Below are 27,152 nucleotides of genomic sequence, written 5' to 3'. Positions count from 1 at the left end.
GAAAAAAAAAAACCAGAACAAAATATCTAAGACTATTGGACAATTACAAAAGGAATGCCCTATACTAACTGTGAATACCAGAGCGAAAAGAAAAAAATAGAATAAATATTTGAGGCAATAATGACTGTGAATTTGTCTAAATTAGTGTCAGACCTTGAAAGATAGATTCAGGAAACCCAGGAATATCAAGTGGGATAAATGCCCCAGATTCTATACGTCAGCATATCATATTCATATTTATATAGCATAAAATCAAATACATACAGAAAATCTTGAAGGAGGGCAGAGGAAAAAATTACCTTAGCTATAAAAGAGCGGTGGTAAGAATTACATTCAACTTCTCTTTGAAGAAAAGAATGGAAATGAATATTGAAGTGTTGAAAGAAAGAGAAAACATAAATCTAGAATTCTGTATCTAGTGAAATGACTCAATCAAAAATTGAGAGAATTTGTCACCAATAGATGTACCTTGTAAGAGATTTTAATGGGGGTTCTTTGGAGCAAAGGCGTATCACATAGATCAGAAATTTGAAACTACATAAAAAAGAAAGAATATGACAGAAGGAACACATCAAGATAAAATGAAACCTTTTATTTTTCTTATTCATTTTTTAACATTTAAAAAAGTTTATTTATTTTGCAAGACAGAAAGAGACAGAGAGAGAGAAAGAGAGAGTAGTTTAGAGAGAGAGGGAGAGAGAATCCACAGCAGGCTCTACATTGTCAGCACAGAGCCCAATTCAGGGCTTTAACCTATGAAACGTGAGATCATGACCTGAGCCAAAATCAAGAGTCTGATGCTTAACTGACTGAGCCACCCAGGTGCACCTTTTTCTTATTCTTGATTTAACATAAGAATGTGTTAAAAATAATAATAGCAATAATGTATTTTATGATGATGGTGTATGAATATAAGGGACAAGAGGGAGAAATTAGGAATCCTTTGTTATAAGATATTCACAGTGTCCATGAATTGATATAGTGTTATATAAAATTCACTGGGTTCATTGTACATGTATATTGCAAACCCTAGGGCAATCACTTAGAAAGACAAAATAAAGAGCATCCATAAAAGTAGATGAAAAAACAAGACCCGTCACTATGTTGTATACAATACATAATAGGAGGGGGTGGCATAAGAAGATTCTGAACTTACATTCTTCCACGAACACACCAACACTCCCATTTGTCAATTTCACTCCCATGAAAAATATATGAAAAATTAGATGATTTTCTCTCCACAATAAAACTGTAAAAGGACCACATTCAGATAGCTATGAGAGGCACAGTAGTATCACACAAACACACACACACACACACACACACACACACACACACAACAGCCTCAGTATGATGACACACCATAGGGAAATATCTCACTAGACATGTGCTTCTCCTGGAGAAGTAAAGCATTGGTGTCCCACATCATGTACCACAACCCCTGGAATCTGTACTGGGGAAATGAATTCCCCAAACATCTGGCTTTGAACAACAAGAGGGCTCACATCTGGGAACCCCAAAGTGCTATAGGAAACTCAAATACCCCTCTTGGAGAGCTTTCATGTGGTCTCACTGACTCTGAGACCCAGTAAAAACAAGAGCAATTTGAAAAGCACCTAAATTATATGTAAGTGAGATACTTTTGCAGATCTGTTGGCATCGGCTGGAGAGGGAAGGAGCAATTAATTGAGATGCCCTCCAGAGACAGAGGCACTGGCAGATGCCATAGTTGCACTCTTCACGTAGTCTGCTAGCACAAGTGGACAATCTCACACATAGTACAACCCTTTAATTGCCTTGCTGGGATGGATAGGGAGAAAGAGTTGTAGTATCTCCTGAGGCCAGAGAGCACAGGCAGTTGAGCACTCTTCTACTCTCTGTATGGGGCTGGTGAGTGTGAACAATAGCAAAGTTCTTCTTTTCCCAGCTCAAGTCCATGAACTCAGGCAGTTGTAACACTACTTACCCTACTGACTGGAGCTGGTGAGTAAGAGTAGTTACAGCATTCTCTTACTCCCAGCATAAATCTGGCATGTGTATAGACAGGCATTCTTGTCTACATTGCTGAAGCCAACTTTCAGTTGTAACTGAAATAGTTTTACTATGTTTTTTCTGAAGTTAGTGAGTATGCCCTACCCCTATACTTTCTAAGTGCCTTGCTAAAGTCAACAGGTACATGCAACTCACACAGAGGTCACCTCTAGATTATCTGGTCATGGTGGCCAAGAGTGCTGGAGTTCCAGAACTCGATGGGACTATAACAATTGGAAGATAATTCTTGGCAGGCCACAATACCCAGGGCACAACATAGCAGACTGAAACACAAACCCAAGTCTTCCTATAAAAAAAGCCTATATGTTTAGCCTGGAGTTTCCACCTAAGGACAGGCTTCTAGACACATCTAGAGACCAAGGAAGTGCTCCCAAGGGACATAAGTAGGGAGACAACATCATTGATCACACTGTTAGCCTTACTATAGCTTGATAAGGCTTCCAGAAAGGAACTTATACATTCATCTGGAGCCCCAGTTTTTGCAACTATCATCCAGGAGATACCTACGGATCCCTTGGCCTGCCAACCATCAGGTAATAGGATTGCAACACCACAGAACTCTATATGTTTGCAGGCTTTAAAAGTTGCTCTTGGTCTGACTTCCAATCAGTAAAACTAAGTGCTAAGTGAAAATCTTCTCCTTGGATTACTGACACGTTTTGGCACAACCTCAACAACAGGGGCATATTAAGAATAAAGCAAGTGATTTTAAGTCACAAAGGTTCAAGGGACAACCAAAAGCTAGAGGAATATTGAACAAAAAGTATCACCTACACAAGGCCACATCTTCAAGACTAAGAGAGGTAGCTGTTTCATTTATTATATAGAAACAAATGCAGACAGTTGAGCAAAATGAAGAAACAGAGATATATGTTTCAAACAAAAAAGCAAGATAAAACTTCAGAAAAAGATATATATATATATGTGTGTGTGTGTGTGTGTGTGTGTGTGTGTAATCTACCTGATAAAGAACTCAAGGTAATGCTCATAAATATGTTCAACAGACCTGGAAGAAGAAAGGATGAACACAAGAGACTTTCAATAAAGAAGTAAAAAATATGAGAAAGTACCAAACAGAAGTCACAGAGCTGAAGAATACAATAACTGAACTGAAAAATACACTAATAGGGTTCAATAGCAGACTGGAAGTAGTAGAACATATCAGTGAATAAGAAAATAAAGCAATGGAACTCACTCAGACAAAGCAGCAAAAAGAAAAAAAGACTTTCTAAAAATGAAGATAATTTATAAGACCTCTGGTACAATATCAAGCAGAATATCATTTGCATTATAGGGATCACAGAAGAAGAAGAGAAAAAGAAGATCAGAACACATTTAAAGAAATAATGGTCAAAAAAATTTCCCAACATACCAAAATAAACAGACATCCAGGTCCAAGAAATCCAGAAAGTTTCAACTAGGATGGACCCAAAGAGAGCAACACCAAGACAAATTATATTTAAAATACCAAAAGTTAAAGACCAAAAGAGAATCTTAAAAGCTACACAAGAAAAACAAATTGTAACTTGTAAGAGAAACTGCATAAGGCTATCACAGATTTCTCAGCAAAAAGTTTGCAAGCCATAAGGAAGTGGCATGATATAGTCAAGGTGCTGAAAGGAAAAAACTTCCAATCAAGAATGCTGTATCTAGCAGTTATTATTTAGAATTGTAGGCGATATGAAGAATTTTCCAGACAAATAAAACTAAAGGAGTTTATCACCATTAAACAAACCTTACAAGAACTATTAAAGGAACATCTTTAAGCTTAAAAGAAATGGCACTCGGGGCGCCTGGGTGGCGCAGTCGGTTAAGCGTCCGACTTCAGCCAGGTCACGATCTCGCGGCCCGTGAGTTCGAGCCCCGCGTCAGGCTCTGGGCTGATGGCTCGGAGCCTGGAGCCTGTTTCCGATTCTGTGTCTCCCTCTCTCTCTGCCCCTCCCCCATTCATGCTCTGTCTCTCTCTGTCCCAAAAATAAATAAAAAACGTTGAAAAGAAATGGCACTAATTAATATCAAGAAAACATACACAAGGAAAAATTGCACAAGAAAATGTATATCTATCTAACTAAGTAACTAAGTAACTAACTAACTATATATGTGTATATATATATATATATATATATATATATATATACATATACACATATATACACACTAGTATATACTAGTATATAGTATATACATATACATGATAAAGACAGTGGATTAATTACTTTTAAAACTACTAAGAAGGTTGAAAGACAAAAGTAGTAAAATTAACTAAATCTACAATAATTATTTAAGGAATATATAAAATGAAAAGATATAAACGTGACATCAAAACATAAAACACGGAGGTGAGGAGTAAAAATATATATTTTTGGAATGTGTTCAAATTTAACTTGTTATCAACTGAAAATAGACATAAGATGATATAATTGAACCCCACAGTAACCACAAGGCAAAACTTACAGTAAATACACAACAGAAAATGAAAAGGACATCTGTACATAACACTAAATAAAGTCATTAAGTCTCAAGTGAAGAACAAAGAGAAGAATAAAGGAACAGAAAGTAAAAACAAAACCAATCAGTAAACAATTAAAAAATGGCAATAAGTACACATCTATCAATAATTACTTTAAATTTAAATGAACTAAATTCTCCAAAAAAGATAAAAAGTGGATAAATGGATTTAAAAAAAAAAAGGCACATCTAAGTACTAACTATAAAGGACTCACTTCAGAAAGTAAAGAGATGGAAAAAGAAATTTTATGTAAATGGAAACAAAAGAAAGCTAGCGTAGCTACATTCAGAGCAGAGAAAATAGATTTTAAAACCAACATTGTAATAAAACACAGAAGGGCACTAAATAATGATAAAAGAGTCAATCCTGCAAGAAAATATAACATTTATAAATATACATGCAAAAAATATAGGACTATTAATATATAAGGCAAATATTAAGGACCAAAACAAAGAAATAAACAGCAATACAATAATAGGAGAGGTTGTTCACATCCCACTTGTATGTATGGATAGTTCACCCAAACAGAAAATCAATAAGGATATATTGGCCTTAAACAACATATTACATCAGATTGAGTTAATAGATATATACAGAACATTCCATCCATAAACAGCAGAACACACATTCTTCCCAAGTGCAGAAGAAACATTCTCCAGGACAGATCACATATAAGACCACAAAATATGTCTTTTCTTAAATTTTATTTAAGTTTATTAAATAATAAATTTGAAATATTATTCATACAGTATAAAATTCACATGTTTTAGGTGTACAATTTAATGATTTTTTTTTCATTTTTGATGTTTTTACATTTTATTTTTTAATATTTATTTATTTATTTATTTATTTATTTTTATATTTACATCCAAATTAGTTAGCATATAGTACAACAATGATTTCAGGAGTAGATTCCTTAGTGCCCCTTACCCATTTAGCCCATCCCGCCTCCCACACCCTCTCCAGTAACCCTATGTTTGTTCTTCATAAGTCTCTTATGTTTTGCCCCCCTCCCTGTTTTTATATTATTTTTGTTTCCCTTCCCTTATGGTCATCTGTTTTGTCTCTTAAAGTCCTCATATGAGTGAAGTCATATGATTTTTGTCTTTCTCTGACTAATTTCACTTAGCATAATACCCTCCAGTTCCATCCATGTAGTTGCAAATGACAAGATTTCATCCTTTTTGATTGCAGAGTAATACTCCATTGTATATATATACCACATCTTCTTTATCCATTGATCCATTGATGGCATTTGGGCTCTTTCCATACTTTGGCTATTGTTGATAGTGCTACTATAAACATGGGGGTGCATGTGTCCCTTAGAAACAGCACATCTGTATGCCTTGGATAAATACCAAGTAGAGCAATTGCTGGGTTGTAAGGTAGTTCTATTTTTAGTTTTTGGAGGAACCTCCATACTGTTTTCCAGAGTGGCTTCACTAGCTTGCATTGCCACCAACAATGCAAAAGAGATCCTCTTTCTCTGCATCCTCACCAACATCTCTTGTTGCCTGTGTTGTTAATGTTAGCTATTCTGACAGGTGTAAGGTGGTATCTCATTGTGGTTTTGATTTGTATTTCCCTGATGATGAGTGAAATTGAGCATTTTTTCATTTGTTGGTTGGCCTTCCAGATGTCTTCTTTGGAGAAGTGTCAATTCATGTCTTCGGCCTATTTCTTCACTGGATTGTTTGTTTTTTGGGTGTTGAGTTTGATAAGTTCTTTATAGAATTTGGATACTAACCCTTTATCTGATATGTCATTTGCAAATATCTTCTCCCATTCTGTTGGTTGCCTTTTAGTTTTGCTGATTGTTTCCTTTGTTGTGAAGAAGGTTTTTATTTTGATGAGGTCCCAGTAGTTCATTTTTGCTTTTGTTTCCCTTGTCTCTGGAGACGTGTTGAGTAAGAAGTTGCTGTGGCCAAGATCAAAGAGGTTTGCCTGCTTTCTCCTCAAGGATTTTGATGGCTTCTTGTCTTACATTTAAGTCTTTCATCAATTTTGAGTTTATTTTTGTATTTTATTTTAATATTAATTTAAAATTTATTTAAATCTCAGTTAATAATAAGGTGCAATATTGGTTTCAGGAGTAGAATTCAGTGGTTCATCACTTACATATAACACCTAGTGCTCATTGCAAATGCTCTCCTTAGTAGCCATCACCCATCTAGCCCATCTCTCACCCACCTCTCTCTGTCAACCCATAGTTTGTTCTCTATCATTAATTGTCTCCTGTGGTTTGTTTCTTTTCTTCCCCTCTGCCTTCCCATATATTCATTTGTTTCTTTCTTAAATTCCATATATGAGTGTAATCATATGCTATTTGTCTTTCTCTGGTTGACTTATTTCCCTTAGCATAATACATTCTAGCTCCAACCATGTCACTGCAATGACAAAATTTCATTTTTCTGATGAAAATGTTCTTAGCCATCTAGATGTATTCTTTGCAAAAAATGTCTTTTCATGTCTTCTGCTCATTTCTCAATTGGGGTATTTGTTTTTTTGGGGTGTTGAATTTGATAAGTTCTTTATAGATTTTGGATACTAATACTTTATCAGATATTTCCTTTGCAAATATCTTCTCTCACTCCATAGGCTGCCTTATAGTTTTACTGATGGTTTTCTCTGCTGCAAAGAAACTTTTTATCTTGATGAAGTCCCAATAATTCATTTTTATTTTTGTTTCCCTTGCCTTCAGTGATATGTCTAGTAATAAGTGTTAGCAAAGTCAGGAAGATTGAAATCATATCAAGCATCTTTTCTGACAATAATGGTATAAAACTAGAAATCAATTACAAAAAGAGAACTGGAAAAACTACAAGTACATGGAGATTAAACAGCATGTTACTGAACAAGAACTAAGTAATAGAAAAAAAAACAAAGGATAAATATTTTAAAATATCTTGGAACAATTGAAAATAAAAATACAACATACCAAAATATATGAGATGCAGCAAAAGCAGTTAAAAGAGGGAATTTGCAAGCATTACAGGGCTACCTGAAGAATGAAAAGAAATTCCCAATAAACAATTTACTTTCAATTTTAGAGGAACTGGGAAAAGAAGAACAAACAAAGAATAAAATTAGAAGGGAAGAAATAAGATCAGAGTGGAAACAAATGAAACAGAGAATAAAAAGATAATAGATAATAGAAAAGATCAAGGAAACTGAGAGCTAATTTTTTAAAAAGATAAACAAAATTGACAAAACTTTAGTGAGTCTCACCAAGTTAAAAAAAATGTGATAAAGGACTTAAATAAAACAGAAATGAAAGAGAAGTTATGAATGAAGAGATAAAATGTATTGAACAATTCTGAAGAAATGTATGAATTTCTAGAAATTTACAATCTTTCCAGACTGATTCAGAACAAATAGCAAATTTGAATAGACAAATTACAGTAAGGAGATTGAAACAATAATGAAAAAATTCCCAACAAACAACACTCCAAGAGCAGGTGTCTTCACTAGTGAATTATACCAAATCTTCAAATATTTAAAACTTAACCTTTCCAAACTCCCCCCCCCAAAAAAAAACTGTAAGGAGATAAAGCTTTCAATCTCATTTGTGAGCCCTGCATTACTTTGATGCCAAAACTAGACAAGGATGCCACATACACACACACACACACACACACACACACACACACACACACACTATCACAGATGAACACTGATGCAAAAATTCTCAACAATATATTAGTAAACTAAATTCAGCAATACATTCAAAAAACCATATAGCATGTCCAAGTAAGATTTATTCCAGGCATGCAAAAATGATTCAACATCTGCAAATCAATCTATGTGGTACAGTGCATTACAAAAACAAAGGATAAAAATCATACAAACATTTCAGTAGATGCAGGTAAAGCATTTTACAAAATTCAACATCTACTTATATTAAACATCCATTAATGTGGGTATAGAGTGATTGTACTCCAACATAGTAAAGGCCATACTTGACAAACACAAAGTTAATATTATACTCAATGGTGAACAGTTGAAAGCTTTTACTGCCAGATAGGGAATGAGATAAGAATGCTCACTATCCCCACTTTTATTCAACATAATATCAGAAATCCTAGCCACAGCAATTAGTCAAGAAAAAGAAATAAAAGTCATACAAAACAGAAAGGAGAGTAAAAGTGTCACTCTTTGCAAATGACATGATACCATATAGGAAAAATCCTGAAGACTATACCAAAAACAAACAAACAAAACCAAAAAAACAAAAAACAAAACATAAACTAATACATGAATTCAGTAAAGTTGCAAGATACAAAATTAATATACAAAAAATCTGTTGCATTTCTATACACTAATAACAAATTATCAGAAAGAAAACAAGAAACATTTACAATTGCATCAAAAATAATAGAATACCAAAGCGTAAATACCAAGGAGGTGAAATAATTGTACTCTTGTGGGGAATAAGCTTAGGAATTCCCTGAACTTGAACCAATGGGCTAACAAGGCATAAAGACTTAGAAAGTCATTGGATGTACACACCCAAGTTTGGGTAAGCAAGATTAGATTACGTAAATAGGGCAAAGGCTCCCAGTATAGAACAAAGGTATAGGAATAGGGAATCTTAGGATGAAAACACCCAAGATGAGGTAAACAAGATTAGGCATTCAGGGTGGAAATGCCCCCCAACTTAATACAATAGCAGAAAGCTGCTTTACAGGAAGGAAGGACCAAAATAGGTAAACAGGTAAACAGGACTTTAGACCACAGCAGGGCAAAGTTGCCCAGAGTGGAGCTAATTAGCAAAAGAAACGTGCTTTGTTGACCCTGAGGTAGCATGCTCTGTCTTTCTTGTGTCCTAGACCAGTTCAGGTAAACAGAGGTGGAACCTCATGTTTGCTATAAACAACCTTCCACCCAGCACCAGAATCTAGTTTTGTATTGATCCAAGCTCCTCACACCACATATCTCCAAAACCCCCTTTCCCCACACCCATGAGTTAATGTTCATGGTTTCATTGTTTCTTTGTGCATGTCCATCACACTTGTAAGCCTTCTGATACTAATAAAAATGGATCAAGGACCCTTACTCCGGGCTCTTATCTCCTCCTGGACATTAGCCTCTGTAGCATTTTTAATCCTGCATCCCGTTTTCTTGCTGGACAAGAGGGAACTCCAGACCCAGAGTCTATGGCATACTCTCAAAATGAGAAGACACTGATGAAAGAAATTAAATAGGACACAAATAAATGTAAATATATTTGATGCTCATGTGTTTGCAGAATTAATATTTTTAAATGTACATACCATTCAAGTCAGTCTACAAATTTGATATAATTCCTGTCAAAGTTCTAATGATATTTTTCTATAAAACAAGAACAAATAATTTTATAATTTTTTTGGAACCACAGAAGAACTGGAATAAACAAAACAATTTTGAGAGAGAACAAAACTGGAAATGTTACCCTTCCTTATTACAAATTATACTACAAAGTTATAGTAATCAAAGCATGGTATTAACCTAAAAACACACAGATCAATGGAACAAAATTGAGAGCCCAGAAATAAACCCACAAATATGTTGTCCAGTAATTTATGACAAAGTAGGAAAATACATACAATAGGGACAGTCTTTTCAAAAATCGTGTTCATTAAACTAGACAGCTACATGCAAGGTAATGAAATTGGACCACTATCTTACAGCATATACAAAAACGAACTCAAAATGGATTAAAGTCTTGAATGTGAGACCTGAAACCATAATACTTTTAGCAGAATACATAGGTGATAATTTCCTTGACATTAGTCATAGTGATATTTTTGAATCTGACTCCAAAAGGAAGAGAAACAAAAGCAAAAATAAACAAATGGAGCTATATCAAACAAAAAGTTTCTTTACAGCATAGAAAACCATCAACAAAACAAAAAGATAATCTACTGAATGGGGAAATATATTTGCAGATAAAATATCCTATTAGAGGGGCACCTTGGTGGCTCAGTCGGTTAAGTATCTGACTTTGGCTCTGGTCATAATCTCCCAATTTGTGAGTTCGAGCCCCACATCAGGCTCTGTGATGACAGCTCAGAGTCTGGAGCCTGCTTCCAGTTCTCTGTCTCCCTCTCTCTCTGCCCCTCCCCTGCTTGCACTCTATCTCTCTAAAAAATAAATAAACTAAAAAAAAAAAATACCCTGTTAGAGGTTGTTTTTCACAATATATAAAGAATTCATAGAACTTAGAACACAATTCTAAGTAGCATGTATCTAGAGATAAGACTTAAGAATACATAAAACTATGTTGACCTAAGTGAAAATAGAATTAAACTTATTGAAATATGAAGAATACAGAAAATCAAGACTTAGCAGAAAATTTATAGCATTAAATACATATATTAGAAAAAAGAAAAAAAACATAAAATCAATAGCCTAACTTCTACATTACAATATTAGAAAAACAAGAGAAAATAACATCAAAAGTATGGGGGAGAATAATAATGATAAAAAAAGTAGAGGAGATATCAGTGGGTTTGAAAACAGGAAAATAAAGAAAATCAGTAAAACCAAAAGCTGGTTCTTTAAGAAGGTCAATAAATGTGAAAGACATTTAGTCAAATTAGCCAAAACAAAAAGAGAAGGCAAAAAACTTACCAGTACTTTAAATGAAATAAGTATCATGACCATTGATTCTGTGAACATTAAAAGGATAATAAAGGAACAAATTTGATAACACAGATGAAAATGGACAAATTTCTTGAAAGACACACACTTCTAAAACTCACACAAGGAAAACTAGGTAACCTGAATAGTCTTATATCTATAAAATGAATTGAATCAACAATTAATAACCTTCCAAAAAAGAAATTTCCAGGCCCGGTTAAGTTCAGTGGTGAATTCTACCAAACATTTAAAGAAAAACATTACACCAATTTCCTACAGTCTATTTAGGAAAATGAAAACAGAGAGAGCACTCTCTATCTTATTCCTGAGAGAAGCATTACCCTGATAACAAAACCCATAGAGACTTTGCAAAATATTAAAACTACAGATCAAGATCTCTCACGAAAGATAGATTAAATAATCCTTCGCAAAACAGTGGCAAACTGACTCTAACAATGTATAGAAACTATGAACATTACAACAAAATCGAATTTATTCCAGGTATGTAAGGCTCATTCCACATTAGAAAATCAATCAAGTGTAATCCTCCAAATAAACAGGTTAAGGAAGAAAAATTATGTCATTACATCAATTGATGAAGAAAAACTTTTGACAAAATATATTCATGATGTTAAAATATCAGAAAACTAGAATTACAGGAGATTTTCTTCATTTTGATAAAGAACATTTATAAAAACACTTTAACATCAGACTTAATAGTTATAAATTAGATGTTTTCCCTCTAGGACTAAGAGCAAAGAAGCATTTTTTTCTTTCACCATTTGTAAAATGGCACTGTCATTTTGGAAGACAAATTGGCAATTTCTCACAAAGCTAGATGTTTACCATACAATATAACAATTGTATTCTTTGTATTTATTCACCTTATTTGAAAATTATGTTCACACTCAAGCCAGTGTGTGAATATATACAGATAACATCTTTATTCAAAATTGCCAAAACTGAAAGCAACCAGGATATTTTACAAAAGATGAATAGACAAACATTGATACATCCATAAAATAAAATATCAATAAGCTGTAAATTATATTAGCTGCCAAGGGCTTCAATTACGTGGTTGAATAAGTAAAGCACAAGATATTATTTGGGTCAGTGAAACTACTCTGTATGATACTGTATTGTGAAACATGATACTATACATTTATTAAAAAAGCAAAGAAATTTATAGTACAAAGAATATACTTTAATGTATACAAATAAAAAAATAGATGATCTATATTCCAGGAAAGAAGGCATAATGCGATAAACAATCTAAATATACTACAAATGTATGAAGTAATTTCATTGAAGCAGGTCTAGTGGGGTGGTGGTGGGATGTCCTAACCTATGTATCTTTGAAAATGAATAGAGATGGTAAGACTAAAAGCAAAAAAAAATAACTGCACATAAGCACTGCAGTCTAAATGGTAAAGTTGTTTTCCACAGGGGAATGGAATAGCAACTCTGATACTAATATATATGTATACTGGAACTGAGAAGTTAAGTAAATGGATGGCAAATAAGAGGAAAGGAGTTGGAGTATTGGTGATAGACAGTGATTCATTATTCTGTTATACAGATAAATAGGAGTTGCCCGAATTTTATATATCTCACATTTACATGCCTAACTAAGTCCAGTGTCTCATCAAAATGCTGGTCTTTGTTTTTCTCCAAACTTAAAATATCAAATTTTTTCTCTGTATAAAACCACAAAATGTGAAGCAATAGCTTTACTGTATATAAAATTCTCTTAAAAATTATATTAAATATATATTTGATAAATATATACATAAAATATATAATATATAATAATTATAAATATTTATAATATTATATAATAAATATAAATATATATATCTCTTAAAAATTCTTTTAAATTTTTCTCAAATTTCAGCAAATCTGTAGTGCATCACATGTTCTACAATGTTGTTAATAATTGTTTTTTTTTACTGCAGGAACTAATAAAATATCATTTTTGCACACAGATTTTTTAGAATATTGACATTAAAGATAACAGCTTTATCCAATGAAGTCTAGAGGAAATAGGAAATTTCAATGGATTCATACAAGCCATCTAGAATATCTAGATCTTTGCTAGAATTATGTCACTGAATTCTTGATAATGATGAGAAAAGCTAAATTTAAAAATTTAACTGATAATGATAATAACAGCCTCAATTTATTAAGGACTATTTATGGGCTGTGTTCAAGTTGCCTACTTTACAGAAATCTTTCAAGATAACTAATACTATTTAATTATTGCACATGAAAATCCAGGGTCCTGAAAAAAAGTAACCTGCCCCAAAGCACACAGCCAATATTCATAGCTTTGAAATGCATGCCTGCCTGATTCCAAAACCACTGTTTTATCTGTCACATCACATTGTATTAAAAATTATAATTATTATTTATTTCCTACTGTTCACTTTTTAAAAGAATCTCCCCCTAATATATATGGTTTTGTCTAAACTAACTAAAGAGTTTAGAGATCAGGGAAAATTATAAGTTATAACTTGAGATTGCAAGTTTGTTTGTGTGCTTCAGCTGCTGAAATGACCCAGAGTGAGGTGGATAGGAGCAGGGAAGGGCATTTGGTCTTTTCTTTCTTTCTTTTTAAAAATTTTTAAGTTTATTTATTTATTTGAGAGAGGCAGAGAGAGAGAGTGCAGGGGAGGTGCAGAGAGGAAGGGAGAGAGAGAATCCCAAGCAGGCTCCCTGGTGTCAGCACAGAGCTCAATTCAGGGCTCTAACCCATGAACTATGAGGTCATGACCTCAGTCAAAGCTAGAGTAGGAGGCTCAATAGACTGAGTCACCCAGGAGCCACTGGTCTTTCTTTTAGACTGACTTTGACCTTGGGCATCTGGGGACCATATTGATTCAAGCGAAGGTATTGCTGTGGTGGGATTTCAAGCAAAGAAATTCTTTATACATCAGTTATTGAAGTGATAATGTCTCATACTTGAAGATATTTAAAGAAGAATTAGAAGCCCTTTGGGAAAAATTACAAGAGGATCTACCTGGCACGTCTGTGATGGACCACTGGAAAACACTATTATGTAGTGAAATGCAGTAATATTTGAACCAGATGAGGCATCTTTTTAAGAATGTATGCATACGGTTCTGCTGCATCCCAGAGTATGATGGTGGTCTGGAGGAAAATAACTTCTGCAATGTATGAGTTATGGCATTTTCCCATGCTTATTTTCACCAAAACAAATTTTACTTAAAAATTGGAGTTGAGAAAATACTCAGATGCCTAATCCATTGTACCTTTCCATTCCCTCATGTTGCTCATGGCTTGGGTTCACCACAGGAGTATGATAAATACGCTGCCAACCCTTCAATGCAATAAGATGCTTCTCAGTCATTAGATGACAGATGTCTTTTGAGAAAAAAAATCATCAATTTAATTACATAAAATTAAATGATATATTCTTTGAAGCTTTTTAAAAATTTTTGAGTGTACTGAATTAACATAGAGCAGACAAATTAGTTGGGAGTTAAATCATGTTTGGTATTATATAAATGTAGAAGAGTTTGAAATTATTGGTCTTAGGAAAACACTTAAATTTCAATAGAGAATTTATTTTAGAAGCTTTGTTTTAAAAAAAAACTACTCTGATTATCAGACAGATAGAAATATATCTTAAAATACGTTGATACAGGAGCACCTTGGTGGCTCAGTCGGTTGAACATCCTACCCTTGATTTCAGCTCAGGTGATGATTCAAGGGTCATGGGATTGAGCTCTGCACTGGGCTCTATAGTGAGTGTGGAGCCTGCTTAAGATTCTATCGCTTTCGCTCTCTCTCTTTCTCTCTCTCCCTCTGCACCTCTCCCCCACTTGCTCTCTCTGTCTCTCAAGTTAAAAAAATAATAATAAGTTGATAAAACTGGTCCCTCAGCCTGAAACTATTTCTGCATTTCAGAGATTCTTGGGAGTGGTAGCCTCAGTTGAATCCCAAAAGATACTCCCTATTCCTCCAATTTATAATAAGATACTTTTTTTTATGGGCAAGGATAAAACATCCTTTAATACTAGCTTCTGAAATTCAAGCATGTAGGGATAGCCTAAAGTAAACTTAACTATGGTACAGCATCAGGAAAGATAAGTAAATTTTTAGATGAAATTGTCTTGAAGACAGAGAGAATTTAGGCCATTTATCAGTCACAAATTAAATGCTTTATTAGATATTATCTTATGGCTGAATCAGTAAGTTACTTAGAAACCTGAAATGGTAATTCTGAGTCAAAATGGCTGAGGATAAATCCCTCTAATCTGAGCAGGTGCTGACCAGCAAAGACTTTCCACTGAACTGAGATGAGCAACGAAGATTGGCAAATAGGATGATAGGAACAAATTAGGAAGCAGGACCCCCATTTGAGTCAAACAATACAAAGCACTGACTGAAAAATTTGAGGGATGGAGAGTCATTTCTTGGTCTTGGCAACAGAACATGGAGATAGACTGGGGGGTAAAATCATAACGTTGAGTGAGACAAATTCAGGACACCACCTTTCACAAATATAGAAGACTTTTTATTATTCCCTATGAACTTAGCAAATGTAGTCAAAAGGCAAAAAGTGCAATATAAAAAGTACTGATTCAAGTTATATTCTTAACATATGAAAAGAATATTGGCTTGTACTCTGATATATGCCAAAATGCATGGGAAGGCAAAACTGATGGTTATCATTAATGTGCTAAGTGAGAATAATCTTAATAAAGATGCACAAAACGTCATGTTAATATACGGGTTTTACATGTGTTATAAATGTAGAAAGAAAACAGGGTCTTCCCATTGAAATTTGTATGGTAAAAGAAGGAGCCTATGACAACACATACTAAAAATTAGTTGAAACAATAGGGAATTTTAAAAGCTGGGACACAATTTTAAAGGAGTAATTTCTACTCATGTAAACATTTGTTATATCCTATGACTGTCTTGAGGACTCTTTCAGCATCTTGGGATAGTATTGTTAGTAGGAAAAAAAATGTAATTTAATTTATCAAGGTTAGGAAAAGCTTTGTTTAAATATTTTTTTCTTTGAAACTTAGTCATGTTTTAAATTATACAGCTTACTGACAGATTGGTCTGTAATAAAATTAGCAACACTTTCTCTAAACTCTTAATGAAATTAAACACTGAGATGTTAAGAAGAGGTCAAGGATATTTGAACACAAAGTATTAGGACCAACGGTATAGCCTAAGAAAAAATAAATCAGTTTGATAAAAACTGCAATTACCATAATCAAATAATTTGATTCAAACAATTCAAAGGAGTGCATAGGTTAAATTGGGAAAAGATTGAAAAAATGGAAGGAGACTCTCAAATAGTTAACCTTTAAGCAAAACAACATGTATATTCTATAGACCAGATAGGCTTTTAATGATGATTCTATTTTCATTGAAAGCATGTGACTAAAAAAAAACAATCCAACATATACAGAAGCAACTAAAACTGGATAATGGTAAGATAATTGCCATTTAGAAACTTAGAAATCTATGTAGCTCTCTGGATTTTTAGCAAGACTCAAATATTGATTTTTAATTATGTGTGTAAAATATATTGTTTCACCAGTAAACTCTTACATAGTGTTATAAACTACCACTTGAATCTAAATAGTAGTAGAGCTTTACCAAAAATGGGTGGTGTTAAATTGCTATCTGCTCACATGACTATAGGCTGTGTGTCTTATTGCTTTTCTAAAATTAAAAGTCCTATATATACAAATTAAAGTCCTGTGTGTGTGTGTGTGTGTGCATTATTTTCAATAACAAATATCTGCCTATCAAGATAAGTAAGGTAACTTCATATTGTTTAATAATACACATATATTTAATGTCATAAGAAAATTTACTCAATATACTTTTAAGTAAAAAAACTTAGTAACAAAGCAATTATGTAGAGTAGATGGCACCACTGGGAGAAGGGGGATCTAGAACAGCAATGACCAAGAGAATTTTCTGTGATGATAGAAAAATTCTGCAGTGCCCTATGTGGTTGATGATTGAGCACTGGACAATATGCCCAGTGTGACTGAGGAATACCCAAGTTCTTAAAGTCTTTTAAATTTATTTATGCAAGATTAAATGTTCATTTAATCTTTTTACCTCTACGGTATCTCAATATTCTCAAATTCCGCTATATTTTTCTTTGTAACTAGGTTGTTTGCTTATATAGAATCTGAAATCACTAATTGCTTAGTAACCAGTCATTTTAATGAAACCTGGGTGGTTCAGTCAGTTAAGTGTCCGACTTCAGCTCAGGTCATGATCTCAGTTTGTGAGTTCCAGTCCTGCATTGGGCTCTAGCTGACAGCTTGGAGCCTGGAGCTTGCTTCAGGTTCTGTCTTCCTCTACTTCTGCCTCTCCCCTACTCATGCTCTGTCTCTGTCTCTGTGTCTGTCTTTCTTTCTCTCTCAAAAATAAATAAATATTTAAAAATAAAAAAAATTAATTAAAAAAGGAAACAGGTAAAAGTTCTTTGATATGTACTCAAAAATTAATAAGATAGTTATATAATCAAGAAGAACATTCTCTTGAAGCTAAGTCTCAGTCAGTTATGGTGAAAAATATAGAATGAAGTATTTTATTACTCTTTCTTGCTCTTAACTTCATTTATTTCTTTCATTTTTCACACGTTCTTCTACTCCTTTGTCATCTCTTTGTTTGCTTTGTCTTTTTATTTCATCATTTTCTTTTTATTTGATGACTTATACTGGAATATGGTGAAAATGTAAGGTTACTTTAAAGTGAAAAATAAGGAAAATATAAAAGGAAACAAGATTTATATATGTAATTTCAGTTGTATTTTATGTACATAACTTGTTAATTTGTTATAATTTACAGTTATTCAATATTGGCTATAAATAATTTAAAAATTACAGAAAACATAAGGAAGTGGTCAACAAATTTGAAATGTATGTTAATCAGTGCTACAGATGTATACATCTGTAACCTAACAGTTTTATATGAAACTTTTTGAGGGAAATCAAAATAAGAAATTATGCATGTTAAAGAACTCCTTGATTTGTCATTAAATGACAAAGGGAGTGAAAAAGGGAGGCTAATTTACTAAACAAGCATGTTTGGAAGTGCAGAGTCTATGTCAGGTACTGGTCTAGGTACTTGGGGTATATTAGTAAGTAAACTAAGTCCATACTATTAAGGGTACATTTTTTTATGATTTTAAATATGTTGATGAAATTGATATCTCAGTAACTATCATGAATTTTAAACTTATTTAGTGACCATTACCCAGATATATCATCCTGTTCCAAAAAATAGAAAGGGAAGAAAAACTTCCAGACTCATTCTATAAAGCCAACATTACTTTGATTCCCAAAACAGACAGAGACCCAGCAAAAAAAAAAAGAGAACTACAAGCCCATATCCCTGGTGAATATTGATGCAAGAAATCTCCACAAGATACTAGCAAATTGAATTCAACAGCATGTAAAAATAATTATTCACCATGATCAGGTGAGATTCATTCCTGGCTGCAGGGTTGGTTCAATATTCACAAATCAATCAATGTGATACATCACATTAACAAAAGAAAATATAAGAACCATATAATCCTATCAATTAATGCAGAAAAAGCATTTGACAAGACATAGCATCCTTTCTTAATAAAGACCCTTGTCAAAGTCGGGATAGAAGGAACATACTTAAACGTCATAAAAGCCATTTATGAAAAGCCTACAGCTAATATCATCCTCAATGGGGAAAAACTGAGAGCTTTCCCCCTGAGATCAGGAACATGATAGGGATGTCCACTCCCACCACTGTTGCTTAACACAGTGAGGGATGTCCTAAAATCAGCAATCAAACAGCAAAATGAAATAAAAGGCATCAAAATTGGCAAAGATGAGGTCAAGCTTTCACTTTTTGCAGATGACATGATAGTATACACGGAAAACCCCATAGACTACACCAAAAGTCTGTTAGAACTGATACATGAATTCAGCAAAATTTCAGGATGCAAAATTAATGTACAGAAATCAGTTGCATTTCTATACACCAATAATGAGGCAACAGAAAGACAAATAAAGAAACTGATCCCATTCACAATTGCACCAAGAATTATAAAATACCTAGGAATGAACCTAACCAAAGATGTAAAAGAACTGTATGCTGAAAACTTTAGAAAATGTATGAAGGAAATTGAAGAAGATACAAAGAAATGGAAAAACATTCCACATTCATGGATTGGAAGAATAAATATTGTTAAAATGTCAATACTACCCAAAGAAATCTACACATTCAATGCAATCCCAATCAAAATTGCACCAGTATTCTTCTCAAAGCTAGAACAAGCAATACTAAAATCTGTATAGAACCACAAAAGACCCCGAACAGCCAAAGTAATATTGAAGAAGAAAACCAAGGCATGAGGCATCACAATCCCAGACTTTAGCCTCTACTACAAAGCTGTAATCATCAAGACAGCATGGTATTGGCACAAAATCAGAGACATAGACCAATGGAATAGAATAGAGACCCCAGAATTGGACCCACAAATGTATGGCCAACTAATCTTTGACAAAGCAGGAAAGAATATTCAATGGAAAAAAGACAGTCTCTTTAACAAATGGTGCTGGGAGAACTGGACATCAACATGCAGAAGGTTGAAACTAGACCACTTTCTTACACCACACAAAAAAAATAAACGCAAAATGGATGAAGGACCTGAGTGTGAGATAGGAAACCATCAAAACCCTACAGGAGAAAGCAGGGAAAAACCTCTCTGACCTCAGCCACAGCAATTTCTTACTCGACACATCTCTAAAGGCAAGGGAATTGAAAGCAAAAATGAACTATTGGGACTTCATCAAGATAAAAAGCTTCTGTACTAAAAAGGAAACAATCAACAAAACTAAAAGGCAAATGACGGAATGGGAAAAGATATTTGCAAATGACATATAGAATAAAGGGCTAGTATCAAAAATCTGTAAAGAACTCTCCAAACTCCACACCTGAAAAACAAATAATATAGTGAAGAATTGGGCAGAAAACATGAATAGACACTTTTCTAAAGAAGACATCCAGATGGCCAACAGGCACATGAAAAGATGCTCAACGTCACTCCTCATCAGGGAAATACAAATCAAAACTACACTGATATATCACCTCACGCTGGGCAGAGTGGCTAAAATGAACAACTCAGGAGGCTATCGATACTGGCAAGGATACAGAGAAACGAGAACCCTCTCGCACTGTTGGTGGGAATGCAAACTGGTGCAGCTGCTCTGGAAAACAGTGTGGAGGTTCCCCCCCCCCCAAAAAAAAAATAGATTTACCTTATGACCCAGCAATAGCACTGCTAGGAATTTACCCAAGGGTTTACAGGATTGCTGATGCATAGGGATACTTGTATCCAAATGTCAGGCAGAGAGAGACAGATGCCATATGTTTTCAGTCATATGTTCATCCTGAGAAACTTAACAGAAGACCAGGGGGGAGGGGAAGGGGGGAAAACGAAGTTACAGAGAGGGAAGGAGGGAAACCATAAGAGACTCTTAAATACTGAGAACAAACTGAGGGTTGATGGGAATGGGGTAGAGGGGAAAGTGGGTGATGGGAATTGAGGAGGCCACCTGTTGGGATGAACACTGGATGTTGTGTGGAAACCAATTTGACAAATTATATATATATATATATATATATATATATATATAGGCAGAAGACACGAACAGACATTTCTCCAAAGAAGACATACAAATGGCTAACAGACACATAAAAATGCTCAACATCACTCATCATCAGAGAAATACAAAGCAAAACCACAATGAGATACCACCTCACACTGTCAGAATGACTAAAATTAAGACTATATGAAAAAACAGACGTTGGTGAGGATGCAGAGAACAGGGAACCTTCATGCACTGTTGATTGGAATGAAAATTGGTGCAGCCACTCTAGAAAACAGTATGCCTGTTCCTCAGAAAATTAAAAATAGAACTACTCTATGACCTAGCACTATTACTAGTCAGTATTTATCCAAAGAATACAAAAATGCTGATTCAAAGAGATACATGCATCCCATTGTTTATGACAGCACTTTCAACAGTAGCCAAATTATGGAAAGAGCCCAAATGTCCATTGAATGATGAATGGATAAAGAAGATGTGGTATATATACACAATGAATGAATATTACTTGGTGATCAAAAATAATGAAATCTAGGTGTGCTTGGGTGGTTCAGTCAGTTAAGCTTATAATTCTTGATCTTGGTTCAGGTCATGATATCATGGTTCATGAGTTTGAGCTTGCATTGAGCTCCTCTCTGTCAGTGCAGACCCTACTAGGGGTTCTATCTCTCCCCCTCTCTCTGCCCTTGCCCTGCTCTCTCTCTCTCTCTCTCTCTCTCTCTCTCTCTCTCTCCCTGTCTCTCTGAAAATAAATAAATAAACTAAAAAGAGGAAAATGAATTAAATCTTGCCATTTGCAACAACGTAGTTGGAACTATGAGTATGTGAAGCTAAGCAAAATAAGAGTCAGAGCAAGATGAATATAATATGATTTTACCCATATGTGGAATTTAAGAAACAAAACAGAACATATTGGAAGGGAAGGAAAAATGTAATAAAAACATAGAGGGAGGCAAACCATAAGAGACTCTTAAATACATAAAACAAACTGAGGGTTGCTAGAGGTGAGTTAGGTGGATGGGATGGGCTAAATGGGTGATGAGCATTAAGGAGGGCGCTTGTTGGGATGAGCACTGGGTGTTAAATGGAAGCAATGAATCACTAAATTCTACTCCAGAAACCAATACTACACATATGTTAACTAACTTGAATTTAAATTTTAAAAATAAAATGATAAAATAATAATAATAATAATAATAATGACAGATCTAGTTAATTGCAATCATCTGTAGCCCAAAACTATTGTTTCTCTGTGTCCCACTCATAGCTAACGTCCTTCTTAGCATCTCTTTGTGAATTAGAACACAAATCTAAATGCCTTATATGTTGCCTCTAGCATTCAAAGGAACCCATTAGCAGTGTTCCTCTTAATGCATTTCCCTTTCATTTAAAAGTAGGATGCCCAAATAAATACCCCACATTATTGAATTCTTAGACTATACTAAAGTGGAAACCCTCATTTTTGCAATAAAAATGTCCAAGATATCTATCTCTGGGTTGCCTCAGCTGTTTGGATTTTCAGAGATTCTATCACTTTTATAACAAACAACCTGCAGTAAAATCTTTATATTATAAATGTTCCCATGGATTTCTGTTTTACTGCTTCAATCATGACTAATTCAGGACCAAATAAGTGATTAAACCTTACCAAATCATTTTGTAGCTGAGGCAATTTTTATTGTGATGCTGGCCCTTAAACCATTATGTTAACCACAACCAGCATGTTTCTATTGGTCCCTGCCACCACTCATCCATAGCTACCCAAATTAAGTGGACAAATTTCTTCTTCAATGCCTTCAGAAAATGGCTAGTACAGTTTTGAAAGATACTTGGAGGCCGTTTACAAATTTATTTCTTAATGCCGTAATTATATTAAGAAATTGTATTCCAGAGCCACATTGTCAACATGGACAATGTGTAGATGAGATTATACATGATAAATTTATTTCAATATTTCTAATTCTCCAAGATTTTGGGTACACTTCTCCTCATTATACTAAGAAAGTGTATTTCAATTTCATTACAGTAAGCCACTAATGTGCTCAAATTTTATTTAACCAAGCATGCAAATAATTACAATCATTCACATTTGCCTAAATAGAGAAATAAAAAGATAAATTATTCTTTACCCCAGTGTCATGGAAAAATCCACAATAGTTTTTATATAAAGGAATTTATCTTTTCTTCTAGTTGTTAAGTTATTGGACTTAGAGATACACATAAAATAACTAATTTTATTGAACTTTTTGTAGCTGCATCATCAATGAATTCAGCCAAAATTATGCCCTTCTTTACTTGGTCTACCATCCATAGGATCTATTCTTACACAACTTTAGATATTTGTCAATATAAATTGCCAATATCTTACAATTCTTTGGGGGCATTAACTTTTTACTCTAAGGTTTTCACAGAGTTGGCAGGAGTTACAGAAGTTTGGGGAGTGGTGCAGGATACTGGCTTCCCCTTGTAAAATAATTCCTTAAGGTAAGAAGAAGTTTGGGAGTGATGTAAGATACTGGCTGCCCCCTATAAAATAATTGCTTAATGTAAGATTACTACAGAGCTCTCAAGCAAGGGTGGTTATTTGCTTCAGCTGATAAGACAGACTCATGAGGTTCAAAGGCTTAGGACTACCCCGAGTTATCTAAATCCTCTCTTATACCTCCCTCCTCTGAACTTTACATGTTAATATTTGTTGAATTGTGCCAAAACTCTCACATAATGATTTTGGGAGGCCTTAACTAAATTGATATTTCTACAATCAACAGAATCTATGTTTTGGTTTGGCTCTTGACAAGTGCACAAAAGAAAAAAATAATTTAACACAGTCATAGAATGCCTCTACTTTTTGAACTGAGAATTGTGAAGTTTAAGTTGGTCATTTTCTTTCATAATGCTGCAAAGAATTGGGTTTTAGGCAGAAAATATTTGGACAAGTGAGAGAAATATAGAATTAGTTATTTGACCAAGTTAAATAAAGTGAAAATATTTATTTGGAGATGAGATTAGAAGTGAAAATATTTATTTGGAGATGAGATTCTGCCAGCTCATGGCATGTAGTCATGAATGCTGGCCATGATATCAGTGGACACCAGTTATGAAGTGCCCATTGAAGAAAAGACTAGGAACCAAATGGCAAGTCATAAACTGTTTAAAATAAGAAAATTGCTAGCTCAAATTCCAAAAAGAATTGAGGGGTCCTGGACAAGCATAAACAATGTACAATTTTGTAAAGGCAAGTGCTCCACAGTGAGATCGTGAATATTAGGAACAAAAATGTCAGAGATCAAGATTAATTCAGACAAGGGAGATTTCCCAATGTTGGGGAAAAGTGATGCTTAAACCTCCCGAATTCAGTTACAAGCTTGAAATGAACTAACTGAATTTTTCTTTGATTTTGGCAGATGATGTGTTTAAATCGGCTATGATTAGAAATAGAAAAGTAATGTGCTATTCCTTATACCCAGTGTCATGGAAAAATGTATACGCTTTTTAATACTAAAATAAATTATCTTTTCTTCTAGCTATTAATTATTGGAGGCATACACCAAATAGCTCGTTTTATTTTTGAGTTTTTGTTTTGTTCTCAAAATTTTCAGAAAAAAAATTCAGACTAGCAGAGTTAGCAGTAACATATTTGATTATAAATAAAATGTTTTAGACTGCTTTTACACATATCTTTTACTTTACCTGTCACAACTTCATCTTCTGGTCTCATAAAACACATACATAAAGAAGAAAACAATGTTTTCAGAGTTCTATATGATTAGCCAGGAAAAGACCTCCTCTGTCTACCCCAAACTGAGGGCCAGCTATAAAGGGGAATGGGAGAATTGAAGCAAGAGTACTACAAGGTAGCTTGTCAACTATGGCAAGTGTATACAATTTAATAGTATTCATTAAACTTACATTTTAGGGAAATGGTATATTGAAACAGATATAAAACAGCATAGAAATATAACTAAGCCGTCCTAAAATGCATTTTAAAAGAAAATATGGCAAAATATTATTGTTGCCTATTTTGGATGGAATTATTGTTAAGCTTTTAAATGTTCTCTGCTTTTGGGGCACCGTGGTGGCTCAGTCAATTGAGCGTCCAACTTCGGCTCAGGTCATGATCTCACGGTCTGTGAGTTCGAGCCCTGCGTCTGCTTTGTGCTGACACCTCGAAGCCTGGAGCCTGCTTCGGACTCTGTGACTCTCTCTCTCTCTGACCCTCCCTTGTTCATGCTCTGTCTCTCTGTGTCTCAAAAATAAATAAACATTTAAAAAAATTTAAATGTCCTCTGCTTTTGGGGTGCCTGGGTGGCTCCATGGTTAAGTATCTGACTTCATCTCAGATCATGATCTTGCGGTTTGTGAGTCTGAGCCTGCGACCGGCTCTCTGCTGACAGCTCAGAGCCTGGAGCCTGTTTCAGATTCTCTCCCTCCCTCTTTCTCTGCCCCTCCCCCACTCATGCTCCGTCTCTGTCTCTCAATAATAAATAATCACCAAAAAAATAAAAAAAAAATATTCTCTGCTTTTTAAAACTTTTTGGAGTACTTTTCTAAATACTCTTACAACAGGATTTGTATTAAAAATATCAATCTGCAGGGGCACCTGTGTGGCTCAGTCGGTTGGGCGTCCGACTTCAGCTCGGGTCATGGTCTCACAGTTCGAGTTCGAGCCCTGCATCGGGCTCTGTGCTGACAGCTCAGAGCCTGGAGCCTGCTTCAGATTCTGAATCTCTCTCTCTCTCCCCCTCCCCTGCTCATGCTCTGCCTCTCTCTGTCTCTCAAAAGTAAATAAATATTAAAACAACTAATAAAAAATATCAATCTGCAAATCAGAAAAATCCGTTATTGCCAAAAGAGGACAGAAGAAATAAATTTGGCACTCTGTTAAGTATAATGTAGGATCAGTAAACAAACAAAAACAATATAAGAACAGAGGCATATACTCCACTCCCTTCTGATAAAGGTAAATTAAGCTCCAAAGAATTCCCAAACTTGGAAGCCATGTATTTCAAGTCAATTCTTAGTCAAATCACACTGTTAAAAAACAAAACAAAACAAAACAAAACAAAAACATGGCAAAGTTTTAATTCCCATTAAAATGCTTAAAAACGAAAACAGCCTATCAATATTAAAAGACAAATATAGTGAGAGAAAGCAAGTGTTGTCGTTACAGAAAGGAGGAAAATGCCATTTCTTTGCTTAATGTTTCCTTAATTTAAAACAGGACTTTGGATATTCTTAGATGTAAGGTTCAAGTTGGTGAAAATAAAATATCAGTTTGTTACCTATAATTAACTTCATAATAAAACACACATACTTATTTATGTGAACATTAAATGCTTTTTCAAAAGTCTAAATTGTGAAGATAATAAATCTTTCCATTAAATTAGTGGGAAAAGAGCTCAAAACACAGCTGAATGATTCATTATTTTAATGACTTCCTGCTTTACTACATCACCCTCATCTTTATTTGGTGTTGGCAGTTTCAGTCCCTTTTAAAGATTTAGGCTTACAATGAAGCTTCTATAAATGTCCAGATCTTTGTCATGCCAGTATGTAGGCCATTCTCCTTTAGGAATGATGAGGAGGCTGGAAAGCAGTTGTCCCAAGGGAAAGTTGCTTCCAGCCCAAGCTGTCCAAGCATCATTGTGAAATAGATTGGACTGCTGACTCAGGGTGTGACAGAGGCAGCCACTGTGCAGAAGCAAATTTACAAACAGGTCTGTCCCAGCAGGTGTCACTAAAAGGCAATCTTGTGGGCTCTAATTATACCAATTGAGTGAGTTCTAGAGGAGAGGGAAAAGGGAGAAGAGACCTAAAGCTGCACTCAAAGGAAAGTGAACAATTTCCTTTCTGTTTCCACCCCTATATTTCCAATAGCATATTGATTTGGATTTATTTTATCAAACCACAATGGTTATAAACAGATTGTTATTTCTTTTCACACACAATATGTTGGCTTTATATTTATTCTCCTGGCCCAACAGTGTCTAAACATGTACTTACTTAAATTGATATAAATGCAGCTGGTCATCATCTGACTTCATGTCTACTGAGATAAAAACTTGGAGATAATTTATTTTTTTAATTTATTTTCAATATGTGACGTTTATTGTCAAATTGGTTTAAATGGTCAAAATGGATAAATGTCTTTATCCATTCATCAGTTGATGGACATTTAGGCTCTTTCCATAATTTGGCTACTGTTGAGAGTGCTGCTATAAACATTGGGGTACAAGTGCCCCTATGCATCAGCACTCCTGTATCCCTTGGGTAAATTCCTAGCAGTGTTATTGCTGGGTCATAGGGTAGGT

This window comes from Panthera leo, chromosome B4, assembly GCF_018350215.1.
Source record: "Panthera leo isolate Ple1 chromosome B4, P.leo_Ple1_pat1.1, whole genome shotgun sequence".
Taxonomy (NCBI): domain Eukaryota; kingdom Metazoa; phylum Chordata; class Mammalia; order Carnivora; family Felidae; genus Panthera; species Panthera leo.
Note: the sequence above shows the minus strand (reverse complement) of the source record.